Genomic DNA, 8,906 nt, shown 5'->3' with positions numbered 1-8,906 from the left:
AGCGGACAAGAAGGCCGGCATCACAAAAGGTATATGTCATATACATGTAATTGATGTGTACCTTACCAGTACTCGTAGTAGCTCATGGGTATTTGATACTGGTGTGGTTGCTCACATTTGTAACTCAAAGCAGGAGCTGCGGAATAAGCGGAGACTGGCGAAGGACGAGGTGACGATGCGCGTCGGGAATGGTTCCAAGGTCGATGTGATCGCCGCCGGCACGCTACCTCTACATTTACCTACGGGATTAGTTTTAAACCTCAATAATTGTTATTTAGTGCCAGCTTTGAGCATGAACATTGTATCAGGATCTCGTTTAATACGAGATGGCTACTCATTTAAATCCGAGAATAATGGTTGTTCTATTTATATGAGAGATATGTTTTATGGTCATGCTCCGATGGTGAATGGTTTATTCTTAATGAATCTCGAGCGTAATGCTACACATATTCGTAGTGTGAATACCAAAAGATGTAAGGTTGATAATGATAGTCCCACATACTTGTGGCACTGCCGCCTTGGTCACATAGGTGTCAAACGCATGAAGAAGCTCCATGCAGATGGACTTTTAGAGTATCTTGATTACGAATCGTTTGACACGTGCGAACCATGCCTCATGGGTAAGATGACCAAGACTCCGTTCTCAAGAACAATGGAGCGAGCAACCAACTTATTGGAAATCATACATACAGATGTGTGCGGTCCAATGAGTGTTGAGGCTCGCGGTGGTTATCGTTATGTTCTCACCCTCACTGATGACTTGAGTAGATATGGGTATGTCTACTTAATGAAACACAAGTCTGAGACATTTTAAAAGTTCAAGGAATTTTAGAGTGAGTTGAGAATCAACGTGATAGGAAAATCAAGTTCTTGCGATCAGATCGTGGGGGAGAATACTTGAGTCACGAATTTGGCACACACTTAAGAAAATGTGGAATAGTTTCACAACTCACGCCGCCTGGAACACCTCAGCGTAATGGTGTGTCCGAACGTCATAATCGCACTCTATTAGATATGGTGCGATCTATGATGTCTCTTACCGATTTACCGCTATCATTTTGGGGCTATGCTTTAGAGACTGCCGCATTCACTTTAAATAGGGCTCCGTCGAAATCCGTTGAGACGACACCGTATGAATTATGGTTTGGGAAGAAACCTAAGCTGTCGTTTCTAAAAGTTTGGGGATGTGATGCTTATGTCAAGAAACTTCAACCTGAAAAGCTCGAACCCAAGTCGGAAAAATGTGTCTTCATAGGATACCCTAAAGAAACTATTGGGTATACCTTCTACCTCAGATCCAAAGGCAAGATCTTTGTTGCCAAGAATGGATCCTTTCTAGAGAAATAGTTTCTCTCGAAAGAAGTAAGTGGGAGGAAAGTAGAACTTGATGAAGTATTACCTCTTGAACCGGAAAGTGGCGCAACTCAGGAAAATGTTCCTGAGGTGCCTGCACCGACTAGAGAGGAAGTTAATGATGATGATCATGAAACTTCAGATCAAGTTGCTACTGACCTTCGTAGGTCCACAAGGACACGTTCCGCACTAGAGTGGTACGGCAACCCTGTCTTGAAAATCATGTTGTTAGACAACGGTGAACCTTCGAACTATAAAGAAGCGATGGCGGGCCCGAATTCTGACAAATGGCTGGAAGCCATGAAATCCGTGATAGGATCCATGTATGAAAATGAAGTATGGACTTTGACTGACTTGCCCGATGATCGGCGAGCCATAGAAAATAAATGGATCTTTAAGAAGAAGACAGACGCGGATGGTAATCTGACCATCTATAAAGCTCGGCTTGTCGCTAAGGGTTATCGACAAGTTCAAGGGGTTGACTACGATGAGACTTTCTCACCTGTAGCGAAGCTGAAGTCCATCCGAATAATGTTAGCAATTGCCGCATTCTATGATTATGAGATATGGCAAATGGACGTCAAAACGGCATTCCTTAATGGTTTCCTTAAGGAAGAATTGTATATGATGCAGCCGGAAGGTTTTGTCGATCCTAAGAATGCTGACAAGGTGTGCAAGCTCCAACGCTCGATTTACGGGCTGGTGCAAGCATCTCGGAGTTGGAACATTCGCTTTGATGAGATGATCAAAGCGTTTGGGTTTATGCGGACTTATGGAGAAGCTTGCATTTACAAGAAAGTGACTAGGAGCTTTGTAGCATTTCTCATATTGTATGTGGATGACATACTGTTGATGGGAAATGATATAGAATTCTTGGAAAGCATAAAGGCCTATTTGAATAAGTGTTTTTCAATGAAGGACCTTGGAGAAGCTGCTTATATATTAGGCATCAAGATCTATAGAGATAGATCGAGACGCCTCATTGGTCTTTCACAGAGTACGTACCTTGACAAGATATTGAAGAAGTTCAAAATGGATCAGTTAAAGAAGGGGTTCTTGCCTGTATTGCAAGGTACGAGATTGAGCTTGGGATAGAGAAAAGATGAGATTCGTCCCCTATGCCTCGGCCATAGGGTCTATCATGTATGCTATGTTGTGTACCAGACCAAATGTAAACCTTACCGTGAGTTTGGTAGGAAGGTACCAAAGTAATCCCGGCATGGAACACTGGACAGCGGTCAAGAATATCCTGAAGTACCTGAAAAGGACCAAGGAAATGTTTCTCATTTATGGAGGTAACGAAGAGCTCGTCGTAAAGGGTTACGTCGATGCTAGCTTCGACACAGATCTGGATGACTCTAAGTCACAAACCGGATACGTGTATATTTTGAATGGTGGGGCAGTAAGCTGGTGCAGTTGCAAGCAAAGCATTGTGGCGGGATCTACATGTGAAGCGGAGTACATGGCGGCCTCGGAGGCAGCACACGAAGCAGTCTGGGTGAAGGAGTTCATTACCAACCTAGGAGTCATACCCAATGTGCCGGGCCTGATGACTCTCTTCTGTGACAACACTGGAGCTATTGCCCTTGCCAAGGAGCCCAGGTTTCACAGGAAGACCAGGCATAGCGTCGCTTCAACTCCATTCGTCAAAGTGTTCAAAATGGAGACATAGATATTTGTAAAGTACATACGGACCTGAAAGTAGCAGATCCGTTGACTAAACCTCTCCCTAGAGCAAAACATGATCAACACCAGAATTCCATGGGTGTTCGATTCATCACAATGTAACTAGATGATTGACTCTAGTGCAAGTGGGAGACTGTTGGAAATATGCCCTAGAGGCAATAATAAAATGATTATTATATTTCCTTGTTCATGATAATTGTCTATTATTCATGCTATAATTGTATTATCCGGAAATCGTAATACATGTGTGAATACATAGACCACAATGTGTCCCTAGTGAGCCTCTAGTTGACTAGCTCATTGATCAACAGATAGTCATGGTTTCCTGGCTATGGACATGGGGATGTCATTGATAACGGGATCACATCATTAGGAGAATGATGTGATGGACAAGACCCAAACCTAAGCATAGCACAAAGATCATGTAGTTCGTTTGCTGGAGCTTTTCTGGATGTCAAGTATCATTTCCTTAGACCATGAGATTGTGCAACTCCCGGATACCGTAGGAATGCCTTGGGTGTGCCAAACGTCACAACGTAACTGGGTGACTATAAAGGCACATTACAGGTATCTCCGAAAGTGTTTGTTGGGTTGGCACGAATCGAGACTGGGATTTGTCACTCCGTATGACAGAGAGGTATCTCTGGGCCCACTCGGTAATGCATCATCATAATGAGCTCAATGTGATCAAGTGGTTGATCACGGGATCATGCATTATGGTACGAGTAAAGTGACTTGCCGGTAACGAGACTGAACAAGGTATTGGGATACCGACGATCGAGTCTCGGGCAAGTAACGTACCGATTGACAAAGGGAATTGAGTACGGGATTGATTAGGTCCTCGACATCGTGGTTCATCCGATGAGATCATCGAGGAGCATGTGGGAGCCACCATGGGTATCCAGATCCCGCTGTTGGTTATTGACCAGAGAATCGTCTCGGTCATGTCTGCTTGTCTCCCGAACTCGTAGGGTCTACACACTTAAGGTTTGGTGACGCTAGGGTTGTATAGATATGAGTATGCAGTAATCCGAAAGTTGTTCGGAGTCCCGGATGAGATCCTGGACGTCACGAGGAGTTCCGGAATTGTCCGGAGGTGAAGAATTATATATAGGAAGTGTAGTTTCGGCCATCGGGAAAGTTTCGGGGTCACCGGTATTGTACCGGGACCACCGGATGCGTCCCGAGGGTCCACCGGGTGGAGCCACCCATCCTGGAGGGCCCCATGGGCTGAAGTGGGGAGGGGAACCAGCCCATAGTGGGCTGGTGCGCCCCCCCCCTTGGGCCCCCCATGCGCCTAGGGTTGGGAACCCTAGGGGAGGGGGCGCATCCACTTGCCTTGGGGGGTACTCCACCCCCTTGGCCACCGCCCTCCCTAGGAGATCCCATCTCCTACGGCCGGCGCACCCCCCTAGGGGGCCTATATAAAGGGGGGAGGGAGGGCAGCCGCACCTCAAGCCTTGGCGCCTCCCTCTTCCCTGCTACACCTCTCCCTCTCGCAGAAGCTCGGCGAAGCCCTGCTGCGATCACTGCTGCATCCACCACCACGCCGTCGTGCTGCTGGATCTTCATCAACCTCTCCTTCCCCCCTTGCTGGATCAAGAAGGAGGAGACGTCTTCCCAACCGTACGTGTGTTGAACGCGGAGGTGCCGTCCGTTTGGCGCTTGGTCATCGGTGATTTGGATCACTGCGAGTATGACTCCATCATCCCCGTTCTCTTGAACGCTTCCGCACGTGATCTACAAGGGTATGTAGATGCACTCTCCTCTCGTTGCTAGTTGACTCCATAGATTAATCTTGGTGAAATGTAGGAAATTTTTTTGTTTTCTGCAATGTTCCCCAACAACTTGTTGGGTTGGCGTATTTCGAGATTAGGATTTGTCACTCCGATTGTTGGAGAGGTATCTCTGGGCCCACTCGGTAATGCACATCACTATAAGCCTTGCAAGCATTGCAACTAATGAGTTAGTTGTGGGATGATGTATTACGGAACGAGTAAAGAGACTTGCCGGTAACGAGATTGAACTAGGTATTGAGATACCGACGATCGAATCTCGGGCAAGTAACATACCGATTACAAAGGGAACAACGTATGTTGTTATGCGGTTTGACCGATAAAGATCTTCGTAGAATATGTAGGAGCCAATATGAGCATCCAGGTTCCGCTATTGGTTATTGACCGGAGACGTGTCTCGGTCATGTCCACATAGTTCTCGAACCCGTAGGGTCCGCACGCTTAAAGTTCGATGACGGTTATATTATGAGTTTATGTGTTTTGATGTACCGAAGGAGTTCGGAGTCCCGGATGAGATCGGGGACTTGACGAGGAGTCTCGAAATGATCGAGACGTAAAGATCGATATATTGGACGACTATATTCGGACATCCGAAAGGTTCCGAATGATTCGGGTATTTTCGGGAGTACCGAGGAGTTACGGGAATTCGTATTGGGCCTTAATGGGCCATATGGGAAAGGAGAGAAAGGCCTCAAAGGGTGGCCGCACCCCTCCCCATGGGCTGGTCCGAATTGGACTAGGGAGGGGGGCGCACCCTTCCTTCCTTCTCCTTTTCCCTTTCATTTCCTTCCCTCCTACTCCTACTACTTGGAAGGGCTCCTAGTTCTACTAAGAAAGGGGGAATCCTACTCCCGATGGGAGTAGGACTCCCCTAGGGCGCGCCATAGAGAGGGCCAGCCCTCCCCTCCTCCACTCCTTTATATACGTGGCCAGGGGGCACCCCATAGACACAACAAGTTGATCTCTCCCAGCCGTGTGCGGTGCCCCCCTCCATCATATTCCACCTCGGTCATATCGTAGCGGTGCTTAGGCGAAGCCCTGCGTCGGTAGCAACATCATCACCGTCACCACGACGTCATGCTGACGGAACTCTCCCGTGAATCTCTGCTGGATCAGAGTTCGCGGGACGTCATCGAGCTGAACGTGTGCTGAACTCGGAGGTGCCATGCGTTCGGTACATGATCGGTTGGATCATGAAGACGTATGACTACATCAACCGCGTTGTGCTAACGCTTCCGCTTTCGGTCTACGAGGGTACATGGACAACACTCTCCCCTCTCGTTGCTATGCATCACCATGATCTTGCGTGTGCGTAGGAAATTTTTTGAAATTACTATGTTCCCCAACAGCGCGCAGATGCGGAAGCGACAGCGGCTAGGGTTTAGTATCGACTTGCGATAGATACCATGTTAGAACGGAGAGAGGGATTTGGTGGAATTGTTCGTTGTATTGCTTGAGCCTGGTGGGCATATATATAGGAGTACATGATCTACTTGGAGTACAAGGCAAGCCAGAATATTTCCTAGTCTAAACATATGTTTCTTAATACAATCACGTTACTCATCAGACCAGGTCCCTTTTATTTATCAAAAATGTTACACCCACAAAATATTTACTAAAAGCTACTAAACCTTCCAACCCTAACTAATACAACCCCTCCCCCCTCCCCTGATTTTCAAGAGGTGGGCCTGTCTCTCTTTTTTTAACCAATACAATCTTTCGAGCTAAGATCCTTCATAAGGAACGTAAAATATTTTACATAGGTGTAGTGTTGTCTTTTATTTACTGAGGTCGAAAACACAGTGAAAACATTTCGTTCTCTTCTATTGGTTGCCTTTAGATAGAAACAATATAAATACGGGATACAGGCGTTGGAAAGGGCCGTGTTTTCATGCCCGGCCCACATTATGCATTCATTCTTTTTTCTTGGCCAAACAAAAAGCTTGGGCGACGCAGTGGTGGCGCGAGGGTCGGTGCCGCCACGGGGACGACCTGGAACGGACGGCCTCTAGGCGGCGGTGGATTGCGGGACGCGGTACTACGGCCCGAAGGGGCGACGCAGCGGTGACACGGGTCGGTGCAGCTGGGAGAAGAACCACGGGGCGGCGGCGCTGCGGCCCGACGGGGCGATGCAGCGGCAGCCCATTGCTTAATCGGTAGAGGGGCGCGCTGAATTCCGAACGGTCTTCATGGGGCCTGCGGAGGCGCACGCAACCGACGGGACAGGTCGGCCGCACGGCGTAGATGAGGCGGATTGCGGCGGCGGGCGGGTGATCAATCCGATCACGCACGAGGTCGGGGACGCCGCTCGGTGGAGGCGCGGTGGTGGCGGAGTCCGAGATGAAGCCGGCAGCGGCGAGCGGCAGGGCGGCTATGATTGGCCACAGCATGGCGCGAGGCCGCCGGATCAGGGTGATGCAGGAGTCCCGGTCGGAGCAGGGCGGTGACGGCCGGTGTAGATTGACGGACGGGCCGTCACGCGAACGGCGGCGGTGAAGGGTCGCCGCATGACGCGAGGCCGCCGGGTCGGGGCGACCGGCGGGCCGATGCACGGACGCCGCGCGAGGCCACCGGATCGGGGCGGACGACGCGCGAGGCCGCCGTGTCGCTGAAGAAGACGACTGATCGCGCCGGTGTTGGAGTAGAGGCGCACGGGGTCGACGGCGGCGGTGGGCGACGCAAACCGGATCACATAGACCGAAAAACCAAAACGTAGACGCCGATCAAAGCGACCGGCGAGAGAGAGAAAACCTGGATTAAAGGATCAGGAAAAAAGACTCTCTAGGGCAACCGACCAACATGGCCGGCAGACGAACCCTAGGTACGGACGGCGCGGCCCCCGGCGGCGGTCATGGAGGCCAATCGCCCCTAGGGCGGCGCGCAGATGCGGAAGCGGCAGCGGCTAGGGTTTAGGATCGACTTGCGATAGATACCATGTTAGAAGGGAGAGAGGGGTTTGGTGGGATTGTTCGTTGTATTGCTTGAGCCTCGTGGGCATATATATAGGAGTACATGATTAATTTGGAGTACAAGGCAAGCCAGAATATTTCTTAGTCTAAACCTATGTTTCCTAATACAATCACGTTACTCAACAGACCAGGTCTCTTTTATTTATCAAAAATGTTACACCCACGAAATATTTACTAAAAGCTACTAAACCTTCCAACCCTAACTAATACAACCCCTCTCCCCCTCCCCTGATTTTTAAGGGGTGGGCCTGTCTCACTTTTTTTAACCAATACAATCTTTTGAGCTAAGATCCTTCGTAAGGAACGTAAAATATTTTACATAGGTGTAGTGTTGTCTTTTATTTACCAAGGTCGAAAACACAGTGAAAACCTTTCGTTCTCTCCTATTGGTTGCCTTTAGATAGAAACAATATAAATACGGGATACAGGCGTCAGAAAGGGTCGTGTTTTCATGCCCGGCCCATATTGTGCATTCATTCTTTTTTCTTGGCCAAACAAAAAGTTTGGGCCTCGCGCCTTTTTCATTCGAGAATGTAGAAAACGACCGTATCTACTCGCAATTGCTGAGCTTAACCCATGGCCCGGGCAACCCCAATATTTCCCCTCCCGCACATACGCAACCCCCAAACCCATCACTGGGATCCATGGCAGATCATTCAACTTCATACATCTACTGGAGTAAATTACACAAAACCACCACTTTGAAGGTAAGATTTGCGAAAACCATTACAATACATTCTTTTGCAGAAAACACCGTGTCTTCGGTAATCTTTTTACAAAAATCACTGATCGGCGGATCTTACTCTGTTAAGTGAGATTATGACACATGGGCCCCATTTTTCGCTGACGTGGCATCACGTTTTCCAAAGACAGTTTTAGATGGGTAAAAATGCGAAAACACCCATAAGGTTTTTCCCTGTGTTGCCCAGGCCCTTGCCTTGTTCTGCCATCACAGTCAGCCGGAGCTCCCCATCCCGCGCGCCGTCGCACGTAGCAGCTCGCCAAAGCTCCAACCCTCGACCTCGCCTGCCCCGCCCCGCCGCGCTCCCGCCTTTGCCCGGCCCCGCCGCGCTCCCGCCTCTGCCCGGCCCCGTCGCACTCC

The sequence above is a fragment of the Triticum dicoccoides genome, chromosome 2A (genome assembly GCF_002162155.2).
Source record: "Triticum dicoccoides isolate Atlit2015 ecotype Zavitan chromosome 2A, WEW_v2.0, whole genome shotgun sequence".
NCBI classification, from domain to species: Eukaryota; Viridiplantae; Streptophyta; class Magnoliopsida; order Poales; family Poaceae; genus Triticum; species Triticum dicoccoides.
The sequence above is the reverse complement of the archived record's forward strand: the minus strand, read 5'-3'. Positions refer to the sequence as shown.